The sequence below is a fragment of the Neopsephotus bourkii genome, unplaced genomic scaffold (genome assembly GCF_033783945.1).
Source record: "Neopsephotus bourkii isolate Nb327-2 ecotype Australia unplaced genomic scaffold, CSIRO-AGI_Nbou_v1 NB_1637, whole genome shotgun sequence".
NCBI lineage: Eukaryota > Metazoa > Chordata > Aves > Psittaciformes > Psittacidae > Neopsephotus > Neopsephotus bourkii.
Window position 1 is genome coordinate 1374693 of NW_026902112.1, and position 14240 is coordinate 1388932.

The 14240-nt window shown below is 44.7% G+C and overlaps 1 protein-coding gene across 6 annotated transcripts in view; it reads left to right on the forward strand.

Moving 5' to 3' along the window:
* Positions 1 to 14240, forward strand: part of ELF1 (E74 like ETS transcription factor 1) — a 90290-nt gene that overhangs the window by 15254 nt on the left and 60796 nt on the right. Inside the window, exon 1 of one of the 6 annotated variants that reach the window (XM_061374267.1) lies at positions 8408 to 8555. The exons of the other annotated variants lie outside the window; for them this stretch is intronic. The gene's annotated coding sequence lies outside the window, so the exon portion shown is untranslated. Of the gene's footprint in view, positions 1 to 8407; positions 8556 to 14240 lie in introns of those variants that run through there. 6 annotated transcript variants of the gene reach the window in all.

Below are 14240 nucleotides of genomic sequence, written 5' to 3' on the forward strand. Positions count from 1 at the left end.
GCCTGTCTCTGGCTGTACCGAATACTTTGTGATTAATGGCATTCCTTGCATAGAAACTTCTTCAAATCTCAGCCTCATTCTTGATTAGATTTTTTTATACTGATAAATATAGACATTATAAAAAGAAGTCCAGTGTGAGCACTGGGTATTTTTTCTTCTTCTCAGTGTTTATTATTCATGAATATGTTGCAACATCCAAAACTGCAATGGATGACTCACAGAATGAGAAGAGGAAAAAGACAGCTTTTTAAGAGGACTCCTCAGCCAACTAGTGTTCCAGTTAAAAAACCACTGTTAGACCATGTAAAACTCACCCAGTCCTTGCTTTTATGTCCTTTCTGCATGTATTTGAAACATAGTTGCACTTAGTACATATTTCTGTTTATTCATTTGCCCGATATTTTATTTTTCTGTTTTATATTTACAAGGATTAGAACATTCTGACATCAAAACCAAACCAAAACCCACAGAAAAACATGTTTACAAATAGTTTTGGATTTTGTTTTATGTGTGTGTGTAAGAAAAGGAAAAGAGCAAAGGCTAAGTTTACCACTACTGGCGTAATAGCATCTCTAATAGTTTCAGACTGAGCTGCTATTCTTAAAAATTACCCTTGCAAGGACTGTGCAGCAGTGAAGAGAGTTTAATAGTGTGGGGGATTGCACTGTGGCAGGGTGTCCAGTGTTGATCTACTTCAAGAATCAACATTGACTTTCTTTCTGGAAAGATTATTTCACATTCTTGGAAAACCTGAATTTTTCTTTCATATGTATCATTTTTAACTTTAGATATTAATTTCATTTCACACCTACTATCCCCTCAGCTTTGTGTCTGTTGCACAGTAACAGGAAACCCATATTTGCTTTAAAAACCCACTTTGTTTTGAACGCAAATCCATAGAAATAGATAGGCGACCTAATACTTGTCTTTCAAAGCAGTTGCTCACCCAGGTGATCATTTCCTTTGGATCTTGCATAATCTAACTGCAGTCTATATAACCATCGATGAAGTACAATCATATACAAGATACATAAAGTGTATTTTTAAACAATTTTCAGGGTTGCTACACATTGTGTGAAAACTTGGGATAAAAACATCATATTGCTGTGCCCTTGCTGGTTCTCTTGGGATATTCAGCAATCAGATGAGGTCATTCTGGCTTTGCTCATTGCAAATACGTTGTATTGAGGTGTTCTGTATATAAAATATACTTAGGCATTAATTAGAACCACACTGTCTTCTGCCTTGTTTCAGAAACTGTCTTTTCAAGCAGTAAGCTCTTCTAGATGAAAAGAAATATTAAATCTAGAGTTACCCATTTGTTGGTATAAAATATATTTCTCTGCCCATTTAATTCCCATTAGTTGCCTTACTATTTGTAGAGCCCATGCTGAAACAGGGTATAGAGTGGTACTTAAAGATGTAAGGGATGTTAGCCTTTTTGGATCAGTTTAATGACTGAATGAAGAACTGGGAAGTAGCAAATTATGAGTGAGCTGGGTTTCAGGATGCAGGAGCCTTAACTGTCTGTCTGAATGTGGTTAGTGGTGACATTGGGTGACGCACAATGATTTCTCTCGTCACCTGAGAAACCCGAGTAAAGTTGCATGTATTTTACAGATACTTGAAGATTGCGGTTTAATTCTTTCTTGATAATTTTTTTTTTGGGGGGGGGGGGGCTAAAACTCACTGAGAGAAGTATGTGCTATAAATTTGCTGTCTTTATTTTCCTTTCTGTGTGTGACTGCCTCAGAGCTGTGGGTGTAAGAGTGTGACTTCTGTCACACTTACTGGCAGGTGTATTTATAGGATGCTAAATGACTTTCAGAGCACTTTCCAAAACAAACGGACAAGTAGCATCCAGAGGGAGGGTGGAACAGAGTTAGCTCAGCTCTGGAAGCTGTGAGTTAAGCAGCGCCTCTGTCCTTTCTCTCTGCCTGTAGCATCCCCCAAGTAACTGCCTCGAATTTAGGGTTTTTTTTTCCCCTTCAGCTATTGTGCAATCATGTGAGTTTTAGAGTGGAAATTTACCTTAGAGCTGGCCCCCTCTAGTAGTTCATCGCCACCCACAGAGGGAGGTCCTGTGTCCTTTGCTGGCATCTCTCCTCATCGCAGTCTGTCTGAACTGATTCCATAGCAGAGAGTGCTCCCCACCCTCCCCAGTCAGCTTGGTGCTACAGTAATGTGGTTAATGGGATCAGTGGAAGGTTTAACCTGAGTGTCATGGTTTAAACCTAGCCAGACAGCTTTGTGCACTCACTCCCTGCCCTTCTTGCCCTCCCCCTACTCCTGGAGGGACGGAGAGGAGAATCAGAAAGAATGCAACTCCCACGGGTTGAGATAAGAACAGTTTAGCAACTAAGGTATAACACAAATCACTACTGCTACCACCAATAATAATGATAAGGGAAATAACAAGGGAGGAGAATACAACACCTCATCACCAGGCGACTGATAACTCGCCCCCCCAGCCTGACCAAGCACCTCCTGGCTTCCCCTCCTCCCTGTCACAGCATGAGGCTCACCAAGTCCTTGCCCAAACCAAAACATCATTGTTATCAGCTCTGTTCCCAGGCTGAAAGTCAAAACAGAGCACTGCACCAGCTACCAAGAAGGAGAAAAATGACTGCTACTGCTGAACCCAGGACACTGAGCCATGGACCAGAACTGGTGCAAGGACAGGATGGGGAAAGAAAAATGTGGTTTGGGATTGTAGAGAAGTGTCAGAAATAAGACGAAGCCCGCTGCTTCTGGCTGAGCGTGGAGTAGAGATTATGTTGCATCAGAGCTGTATTTGCTACCTGGGTTTCTTGCTTCCCAGTAGAAAGGAGGATATAATCACATTTTAAACCATTCTCAGAAGTACTAAGGATCATTACTTCTCAGCAGATGCAAATCCATAACAAAAGGAGGAAGGAAGGGACTTAGAAGAGTGAGGAAAAGTGACTATATAAGTAGATATTCCTAGAGGCTTGTCATGTCTAGGATGTGACCTAGGAATACCTTAGAAGTGATCCAAGAGAAGTTTGTGCAAGGCTGTACAAGGCCAGGGGTTTGGAACTGTGTGGGATGTTGCTGTTCTACTGGCAAAGGCAGCCGCCTTGGTAAATCTGCCTTCACTAGGAAACACTGGAGGCAAACTTGGAAGTGTAAAATGGATGAGGTTAAAGCTGCCTGGTGCTCAGTTGTGATGCATTTCATTTCCAACACCTATCTCGCTCCTTCTCCTAGCAAGGCATAATTTCTGAAGGCTTGGGAGACCACAGGTTGTGAAAGACTCTCTTGTGTCTTTTGAAAGAAGACATTACTAACTATTCAGTTAAACACAGGACAGCTGGGATACCTTCTCTCCCAGCTTTTGAAAAGAACAGTGTCCTGCTCATATATGCTTTGTTTGCTACCACCTTTCCTTTCCTGCAATTCAGCTCAAGTTCAGAAGACCAGCAAGGTGGAAAAGTAGAATCATAGAATAGTTAGGGTTGGAAAGGACCTTAAGATCATCAAGTTCCAACACCCCTGCCATGGGCAGGGACACCTCACACTAAACCATATCACCCAAGGCCTTGTCCAACCTGGCCTTGAACACTGCCAGGGATGGAGCATTCACAACCTCCCTATTCCAGTGCCTCACCACCCTCACAGGAAAGAATTTACTCCTTATATCCAATCTAAACTTCCCCTGTTTAAGTTTTAACCCATTACCCCTTGCCCTACCACTACAGTCCCTAATGAAGAGTCCCTCCCCAGCATCCCTATAGCCCCCTTCAGATCCTGGAAGGCTGCTATGAGGTCTTCTCCAGGCTGAACAGCCCCAAACTTTCTCAGCCTGTCTTCATATGGGAGGTGCTCCAGTCTCCTGATCATTCTCGTGGCCCTCCTCTGGACTTGTTCCAACAATTCCATGTCCTTTTTATGTTGAGGACACCAGAACTGCACACAGTACTCCAGGTGAGGTCTCACGAGAGCAGAGTAGAGGGGCAGGATCACCTCCTTCGACCTGCTGGTCATGCTAATAGTAGAATGGTCTGAATTTGTGGTTAAGTTGTAAAATAACATAGTTACAAGAACTTTCCTACACCTGAAGTCCTATAGCAGAGACTTCCTTTGGGGATAGGAGTAAATTTCCGTATTACCTCCTAATGCAGTTTCTCAGTATGTAAATGTTTAGGTCCTTATGCATCTGGCAGTGTTAGAAACCCACAGTAGTTTTGCTCTGTGTTTTATGTGGCACTTATCACAGCAGGAGGTGCCAGTCCATAAAGCCGAAGCACCTGGAGAGTAACGCCATGATAGAAATATATGGTATTAAACTTCTTTAGCAGTGTTGCTACTGCTTCTTGTTGTTGTAGACCAGGGAAAAGGAAGATGCAGGAGTTTGGGTGCCAGCTCAAGACCTGAATAAAGGCTGGGTCAAGTTCTGTTCTTCCAAACACATATGGTGGGATCGTGGGCATGTCCATTGCTCCGGAGTTATTCCCTGCCATGCTTATCAATGGGATTCCTTCCTACACGGATGACTAAGATTAAATATGTTGCAAAGCGTAAGATACTGTGATCCTACAAAACCAAATCGGAAACTAATTTTCTTAAATCAGACTTTTTATCTGGACTTGGGCCAGAGTTTGGTGAGGCCACAAGCCTCTGCGAGTAGACAGTGTGGGCCTGGACTCTCAGGGTGGTAGGATCTCCCCTTGAAATAGCATCTCAAGCTGCTTTAAGAATGGCACTGCAGGGTTCTGTGTAAAAGGGGGCTTGCTAGGCTTCTCATGTGGTGACCTTGTGTGTAATATAGCAGGAAAATAAAAACACAAAGAGTTTTTAAATCTAAAGTTTCTCCTCCCTTTCATCAAAATAGTATTTTCTCCTCCCCAACCCCCATCCAACAGTGAAAGCTGAACCCAGTCAAAACCCTCTCTTTTGCCCTCTTCTCACGAGACTAAAATGTATTTGTCTTTTAGGTGGGGCAGCATTACCTGCAGAGCGCATCTCTTTGGTCTCTCCTCATAGAATCACAGAATCATTTAGTTGGGAAAAGACCTTTAAGATTATCAACTCAAACTGTTACCCTAGGACTGTGAAGTCCGCCACTAAACCATGTCACCAAGGGCCTCAACTTCATGGGTTTTGAACACTTTCAGGGCTGGTGATTCTACAGTTCCCTGGGAAGCCTGTGCTGATGCTTGAGCACTCTTTTGGTGATGATTTTTTTCCTAATATCCAACCTGAACCTCCTCTGGTGCAGCTTGAGGCCATTACCTCTTGTCCTCTGACTTGTTACTTGGGAGAAGAGACTGACTGCCACCTCACTACAACCTCCTTTCAGGTAACTGTAGAGAGTGATAAGGTCCCCCTGAGCCTTCTCTTCTCCAGACCAAACAACCCCAGCTCCCTCAGCCATTCCTCATAAAACTTGGGCCCTTCACCAACTTTGTTGTGTCCTCTCATGACTTCATAGCCTCATGCATCCCTTGTTCTGGCAGGCTCCTGTGGACCCCTTCTTTTGCTTCCTAGGGAAGAATCCCATCCTATCCTATCTGATCCCACCCCACTCTTGTAGACCTGTAGCTTTCAAGGCAGGTTGAGAAGGAGGGACATCAATTACCAAACCAGGGCATAAAGAGGGAATTGGCTCCCTCAGGGTCACACATGAGGCCAGCAGACGTGGGAGCCACATCCAGGTGGTGTGCAGCCCACTTGGCTGCACGGCTCGCCTTTGGATCTGAATGGGCATGTGTGTCTCTGGTAGCTGTGGCCAACAGCAATGTGGAAATTGTATTAGGCATTATTTATTTATTTGTGCAGCCTTAACTTCCCCGCTGGCAGGTTCCACCTCTGCTGCACTGTGTGGCTGCACAAATATTTGAGCTGGGAAGCAGGGGAGGGGAGAAGCTCCGTGCAGGGAATATGCCGCCAGGATGGAGCAGAGGGCTAAAGCTGTTTAAGTTGGCTTAAGTTGTGCTGTTGGTCAGTGTCTAGCTATGTCTTTTGGGCAAACGATGATCTAAGTTTCATAGAGATACTCATCCCAGCAGTGGGCAAGGTCACTTCTTCTTTAAGCCAAATTACAATTAACAAGAAACCAAATACAGTTTCAAGGATGAAAATCCACCTGCATCCTCTCTCACTAAATATGTTTACATTTTACATATGCTTTTAAAAAAATACTGCTTCCACATTTAGCTTAGAAATGGCCGAATGTTTGCATAGCCTGTGCTCATACATCACTACCAAATGGTTTTTTGATAGAGTTCATTGCCTGGGTAAGACTGTCGGGTTTTTCCCCCTGTAAAACATAACTATTAGACTTTTTTAATAATTAAAATGGCATTGTCCCTGTGCCAGTGTCACAGTTTCCTTGTAACTGCTGTGCACCTGGGTCAGATTTCTCCCCGCAATGCCCCATGATTTCTAAGGGGTTTTACAGCACAATAAACAAATACTTTTAGATGTAAGATTGGATTAGAATGTAGTTGTTGGAGGGAGGGGAAAACACATCTGTTGTGAGAGGTGGAAAATACATAGACTAAAATAACGCTGCAGTGTTTCCTCCATGTGGTCTTTTTTCAGCTGAGAAATACAAATGAAGACATATTTTGAGAAGCGCTGTGGCAAAGCTACTTCAGTAGTGATTTAATTGATAGGTTTTTACTCAGTAAGTCTTAAAAACCTGCAGCCACTGCTTTTTTTTTCTCTCCATAACTTCTGCTAAAACAGGCAGGCTGCAAAGTAACATGATAAAACCATAGAATCACAAAATGGTTTGGGTTGAAGGGTCATTAAATATCATATGCTTCCCTCCCATGAGCAGAGACACCTTCCACTAGACCAGTTTGCTCAAAGCCCCATCCAGCCTGGCCTTGAACACTGCCAGGGATGGAGCAGCCACAGCTTCTCTGGGCGAACTGTGCCAGTGCCTCACCACCCTCACAGGGAAGAATTTCTTCCTAGTATCTCATCTAAATCTACCCTCTTTCAGTTTAAAGCCATTCCCCCTTGTCCTATCATTACTTGACCTTGTAAAAATTCCCTCTCCAGATTTCTTGTCAGCCCCCTTTAGGTACTGGAAGCTGTGCAAGGATCTCATGGAGCCTTCTCTAACAAGCCTAACTCTCAGCTGGTCTCCATAGGAGAGGTGCTCCAGCCCTCTGAGCATCTCTTTGCTCAAGGTGGAACTTTCTCAAGCAGGTTCATATCTGTCTTGTAATATAAATACATCTAATAAAATAATATCTGGATAACTGCTCTTTAAACAATAAACTGGAAGCCAGTTTTGCCTCTGAGTGCCTTGTAGGTGTCACAGGGACTGAATTACTTAGAAGTGAAACCAAAATTTTCTTTTTGGTTATTAAACTTAAGCAGTAGTTGAAGATACTAATGTCTGTAAACCAGTGAGTTTTGCTCAACGAACTCCTGTTCAGTTATTACTGGGAAGGTTAATGACAGCTGCCCTTAATCATATTTCGAATGATTTCAGTGTGTTGGCTGGAAGTAGCTTCAGGTTTTTACTCACATCTTGCCTGCCCAGTGCAACATCTCCTCTGCTGCTTTCTTTCCATTGCTGCCTCTCAGCTCCTTGCCCTGCAGTTGTACCCTTCTCCTTGCCAGCATGGGCTCGGGTCTTTGTGCCCTGCCATCCCTTGTGGCCAGCGTGTGCTGTGGACTCTGTCCTTCGGGAAATTCATGGAAAACAAATGGGTGTACCAGCCTGCACGCAGAGCCTATGCTTCCTTCCCACCAAACCCAGGTCGCTGCTCACCTTCTGTGCCGTGTTTCCCGAGATTAAGTTCCTGTCAGGCCTTGCGGTGTGCCCAAGGAGTTCGTGGAGCCCATTTGAAGCAGTCACATTGCCTTTGTGCACCGTGTGGCTTTCAGTGTGTTCTTTATTAGGCACCAAGGTTCGTTTAAAGAACTTAAGAAGCATTCTGGAAATTTACTGGGGATCCTCGAGCAACCTGTGGGATGTTGGGTGTGTGTCGGTGCTTCACTGAACCCTGCACATTAACCAAATTTTCCTGACCGATTTGGGCCCTCCCAAGTTTCGCTTTCTGCTGGGGTTAACCAGTTTAGCAGGGCGGCACTGGCAGAAAGTCCCACATGTTCCACAGAGGCGCGCTTGTTTGTTACTCGTGAGGAGTGGGGCGGGATGTCACCTGAGGGCTCTGCGCGAGGTGCGGGCGCTCAGAGGCTGGCTGCCGCAGCGGCCGGGCCGACGGAGCCGATGCCGTGAGCCCACCGCCGGTGTAAGCTGTGAGGGGAACCTCGCAGGGCAGCGCCCCGCACACGAAGGGTGTTGAAGCGGGGCCGCCCCGTGTCCCCTCAGCACAGCCCGGGGCGGGAGCGTGGCCGCCGCCACCTGCGGGCCGGGCCCGGGGGAGCGCTGGTCCCCGCCCGGGGCGTGTCGTGCCGAGCCGAGCCGAGCCGCGCCGAGCTGCCCGGCCCCGCGGTGACTCACCGGCCGGGGCCCGGGCACCACTTCCCCCCCTCGGCAGGAGCCATTTTAACTGCACGAAGCTGCGGGGAGGCCGGGGCGGCGGCGCAGGCCCCGCGGTGAGGCGGTACGTGCTCCCCGGAGAGAGAAGGGCGACGGGCGGGCGGTGGGGGGACCCTGCTTCATCGGGCTGCTGGCCTCCGCCACCTCTGCGTGCTGCCGGCGCCTGGAGCGGCTCTCCTCGACTGTCTGGGGAGGGCTGGAGGGGAAAGGGAACTTCTGGTAAAGTGCAGCACCAGGGCGCGCTGGGCAAAAACTAATATAAACTGAGGCGGGAGTTAACAGCGATGTTTGGAGCGGGAGCGCCCTGAGTGCCCGTGTGTCGGCCCGGGCGAAGGGCACCGTGTGTACAGCTTCTATGTGTTACAGCTTCTATGTGTTACAGCTGAGTTCGCTGTGTTTTACAGTTGTGTCGCCTTCGAAGCTGTGGCGGTGTCAGGCAGGCTGCTGAGTGGATCCCTTGGGCAATCCGGTCTGTACATTAGGCCGAGTCTCTTCTGAAACTACATTTACCTGAACTCTGTTAGCATGTAGGCATGTGAGTAGGACAAAGTGTTAATAAGGAGTGCTGCCGCTCTGAGCACCTTTGCTCCAGCGTTCGCCCGGTGTGGTCTGGAGTGACTTTAAAATGGCAGGTTTGTTGTTTCGAAGTTGGGTCGCTCTCTATGCCTGCAGCCTTATTGCGGTTCCAAGCTCTCTCAGCGGTGTCGTTCTGAAATAGAGGGAGTTAAACGGCACAAAAGAAATGGGGCAGGTGCTCACCTTTTCCTTGAAATGATTGTGAAACAATGGTCATGGGCATGGCGGGCATGGCAGAGGGACAGACCAATTATAAAATGGGCTTAGGGTAGGTGTAATGGCAGAAGATCCTGGAGGTAATTGCGGTGCGTCAGATTGCTTTTTAAACTTCCAGTGGATGAAAAGCCACCTTGATTCTCCTAATTACGAACTTCTGAACTCTACCACAGTGTTTTGGGAAAGAATGAAAGTTTCTGCCTTGCTTATAGTTGAACAGAAATGCAGGCTACTAGCATTAGAACTTTTGTCTGAGTATGTAACTTTGGACCCTTTATTTCAGTCTTCCAGTTGAGAAATAAAGTTGAATATCTTCTTGCTGAAAATGAAAGGTCAGGGAGTTCAAAGTGTTGCACACAGGGCAATATTTTCCAGTTTCAATTGCTGTTATGGAGCCTCTATCTGAGAAGTACAATGGAGTCTTGCTTAAAACTGTGATCAGTGGCAGAAGGAGAGCGGGAGGCAACCATTAAGAAAGTGGTTATGTTTTGGGTCAGGCCATCTCCTGTCTTCAGCCTTTCCAGTGTTCACTCTTCCTTCTGTGTTGTACAGTACGTTGTGTGCTTTTACCATATTTTGATTTTGTGATTTGCCCTTTTTCTTTCTAAAAGCCACAGTTTTGGGGAGATTTATTTGGTGCATTGTTCCATGTTCAGAAATCCACAGGAAAATGATAAAAATACAGAGGAAACACTCAGAGAAAAAACAACCCACCAATAAAGAAACAAAAAAAAAAAAAAACCCAGTTTGAGTTAATGGTAAAAGTGTTTTTATTGAAAAATCCTGCAATATATTTGCATCTTCTTTTTTTTCATCATGAGTTTTATTTTCAGGTTGTAGGGCTGAGGCAATAGCTGTGTTTGCAACTGGCAGAGTGCGAGCCTCCCTTCCCTCTCCTCCCCTTCTTTCTGCTGGGCCCTGTTAAGACATCCACCCTTAAAAGCTGGAGTTATCCTAAGTCGGCTTCCAGGCTGCAGCTGCTTATCTGGGGTAGAACACTTTTTGTGTGCTAAAGGGTAAGTAGCTGCTGCTGCTTTCTCTTGAGCAGGGCTTCTCGGGGGAGCAGTTCCTCTTTGAAGGCAAAGCTGCCGTATTCAGGCTCTCTTGCTGCTGCACAAGGTCTGCGCCAGGGCTACAGAAGCATCTGGGTGCAGCGGTAGAGCTAGGAAAAAATGATTCGAAAGTCCTCCAAGCCTGACAGATGACAGCTTGGACAGATCTTCTATAAGTCAGGGAAGTGGATTAGAAGGGACAGAGAAATGGCGTTTGTTTTTGTTGATTTTTATAGGCAAAACCTGTGTTTGTCTCAAAAAAAAAAACCTCAAACCAAAAAACCCCAAAACATTTTCTTCTCCCCCTCACCCCCGGCAAGGATCTTTCAGTTTGGATCGAGTTTGTGGTTGTTGAGAGATGAGCCATGGGAGTGGTATCATTAGATGCCAGTTAGCTTGAACATTATTTCCAGACCCATGCTTTTACAAGAAGTGCTTGTTTCCTAATGTGCTCTTTTTTCTTTTTTTTTTTTTTTTTTAATCTGTTGAACATTAGAATTGCCAAGTCCATGATCTTGGCACTCAAATGAGAAGAAAAAAAAAACCCCAAGAAGTAAATGTCCAGATTTGAAGAATGTTGCTGGCCTGGTATAGCCTGATGTTTCAGTATTGCTGCGAGGTCATACTTCAGTGGCATGTGTTACTCCTCAGATACTTCTGCATATGAAAATAACACCACCATGAGGTGTATGTGCGTACCCTTTTCAGCACAGCTGTATTCAAGGGAAGGAGTACAGTAGGGCTGCATCAGGTGAGCTGATAGAAAAGATGTAAGAAAAACGTCGGATTTCCCTGTGTATTGGAAGAGCAGCTTTGATCTCCAGAACAACTTTCACTTCTTGCAAGTGTTAGCAGAAGTTTCTCGGCTTTCTCTGGCAGATTTTGTTGTTTTCACTGACAGTTTTGGTAAGTCGCTGGAGTTGTGTTGGGTGTGCGAGGAGCAGCAAGATCTTTCCCCCACCAGGGGTGATTCAGCACAGGAGTGGCAGGAGGCGGAGTTCACATTTCCAGCCTTGGTTGCGATCTCCTCTGTAGAAGCTGAAACTTTGCTACCATAGGCCAGTGATTTATTGTGCTTACTGTTTTAATGCTACTGATGTGCTTTAGAGATTATTTGCTTCCATAAGTCTGACTTAAGTGTTGTTTCATTAAATCTTAGTTAAATGTTCCTTCACAGATAAAATAGTTGCTGGAGACTACACATGGTGAAATTTTGGAGTCTTTTGCTTATCAAAAGTCCGCAGCAGCCATGGGAAAGGCTCTAGACATTCTCACTCTAATCTGTGCAGAGGTAAAAACAATTTATTCTTCAGTATGGGCCTGGCCTGCAGCAAAGCTTCCCACTGTGTCAGCCTTTGTGCTAAAAGGATCCCATTAGATAGGGACTGAAGTTTATGCATTCCTACCTTGATGTGCTTTAGGCCTTAACTACCTGGCAGCTATCTTTAGTGATGAATCGGTTGGCTAAAGCTCAGATCTTTTATTTGTCCTTAAAGAGGTCCCTCATCTTGGGTCGCATGTGACTTTTTACAAGGTTCAGGTTTGAATGTGAAAGTTATAGCCTCCAGTTCTTAAACTTGCATGTGAAAATCACTTTGTTCTGTACTGGGGGAAAAATATTACAGTTAAGATAGTCTGCTAGGAATACAAATACTAGCTATATAGGTTGGGAACTGTGGGAAAGAGTTATTTTCTAGATGGATTGAATGTCAGTGTCTGCTTCTATAATTAGGCATTTTAGTCTATTTCTAGAACACCCTGTATTTAACTCATCGCCAATGTTTCTGTGTGAATATATGGAATATATCTTCTGTTTTGAGGTGGATGTTTTGTACTTGTTGAAGTGTTACCGGTGGTGCACTAATGGTCTCATTGCTTCACTTGAGAGCATCTTCCGCTTTTGCCTCACTCACCTTCTTATGTGGTAGTGCTTTGACTGCTTCACTGGGCTTGATATAAATGTCATCCCACATGAGACTGAGTGTCAGAACTGAAAGAAAAGGGTGGGCTTGATTGATTCAAATTGTTGTCTGCCGTTGGGAGATAAAACATGTCAATGTATGTTGGGGCTGATATACTGTTTGTTACGCAGTTTGTTCCTCTAGAGTCACTTGTGTTTTTCATGGGATCTTCTGACAGGGTTAATAAAACTGGCAGATTAGGAGAAATCTACCTTGCTTTTATGAGCTTTGTGTCAAGTCAGTTCTGCTGTTCTCCCATTCCTGGTTATCTCAGTGTTTGTTCAGTTTTATATTGCAGCTAGAGAAAGAAGCAGCAAAATGTGATTGTGAAACTACAGCTTGTAATACCCAGGGCTGACCGCTGACAGAAAATTAATGTTTAACTTGCCCTTCCAACCAGCCTCAATTTCAAGTTAAAAGCAAGTTGACAAGAACGCTGCTAGTTTTCTCCTTTTTGTGCGTGCTGCTTGTGCTGCATTAGATAATTTTGGAGCTAAAGAGAATAGTTTCTCAAGGATGTGATAGCATGGTTTGTTTTCAGTGGAGGCTGTCCTTCCGACCAGAAGATGACCCTCTCTAGAAAGAGCTTTCATGAAAACTGTATCTTGAAGGCACCAGGGCTTGCACAGTGTCTGCTGAAGGCACAAGTTAGCCTAACGTTGTCCTTGGAGGTGGTGGTTATCCACTCCCATTTTTTTGGTATGTTTGCTGGCTTGTGGTGTTATCCCCCTCCCCCCCTTTGCAGAGCCTCTGTAAACTGTTTACTCTCTGTAGCTGTTCAAGCTTTGTCACAGTGAAGGAAATAGTTATGAAGCTTGCATGCTGTGGAGTGCAAAGGGTGGCAGATGTGCACTAATGGCAAGAATTTACTACCCTGTGTCCCAGGGCCTCTGAACCAGTTCCTCAAGAGCTCTGTGAACTCAGTGAGAGGGGCTCCAGGAGCCCTTGGTGGGGAGCTGCTGCAGTGCTGCCGTCCTGTTGTGTTTTGCGTTTTCAAAAAACCCTAACCAGGTTCTGTTTATTTCAAACAGAGAAAAGAAGGAACTGTAGAGAGGAAGTGTCTGTTTGGGGCTTTTTTTCTTTACAAAGATGGTTTAGGCATATGAATGAAAATGAAACTTCATGTGTTGAGAAACAATCTCAAGTTTGACTGCTAGGTATGGCTTTGGGTGTTGTACTATCCCTTTTCTGTTCCAAAAGAAGTGTGTTTAAACACCAGCTAAAAGCAACAATGAAGTAAGTTGCTTTTGGAGCAACTAAGTGAATACAGTTTTGCTTTGATGGGTTCATAATATAGAAAGCCATTAATTTAAACCATTTGAAAGTGGACTATGGAAGCATTTGCTGAGAAGAAAACCAAGAGGAAAGCTTCTGCTAGTAGAATATTTGTGCACTAGTAGAATATATGTACGCTTCTGAAGGACATATGTCTGATTAACATATGCTTGATCTAAGACAACATTCTACCAGTTGTTTCTACAAAAAAGCTGACTGTCTTTTAATAGAGTCTTCAGATGAGTTGTACTGAGTGTTTTTTCAGTGGTAATGGACTAGACGTAATTCTCAACAGTAAGAAATGTCAGAAAACTTTTGCCGTCGATAAGAGCTCTGTCTTGCACATGCTTTGTTTAAAAATGATAGGGATATTTACAGAAAAGGTTCAACACTTTTGAAGCCATGTAGTTATAAAAGGTGCATTTTGTGTCTGAGTTCTGGTGTTCATGGTGTTTGAAGCTTCTCTGACAGGCGCCCTGCCTTCAGGGGAACTTAGGAAGCATTTTGTTAATTTGTACTGCTAGGCTTTGTAAATACAAGAGCTATGATGACATTTTATTGATACACTGTGATTTTAAAATGTGTGCATTTGAGGTGAGAGACGGTAGCAGTTATTAGTTGCAAACAGCTAGGTAAAACAGTCTCTGCACAATCAAATCGTTTATGCTG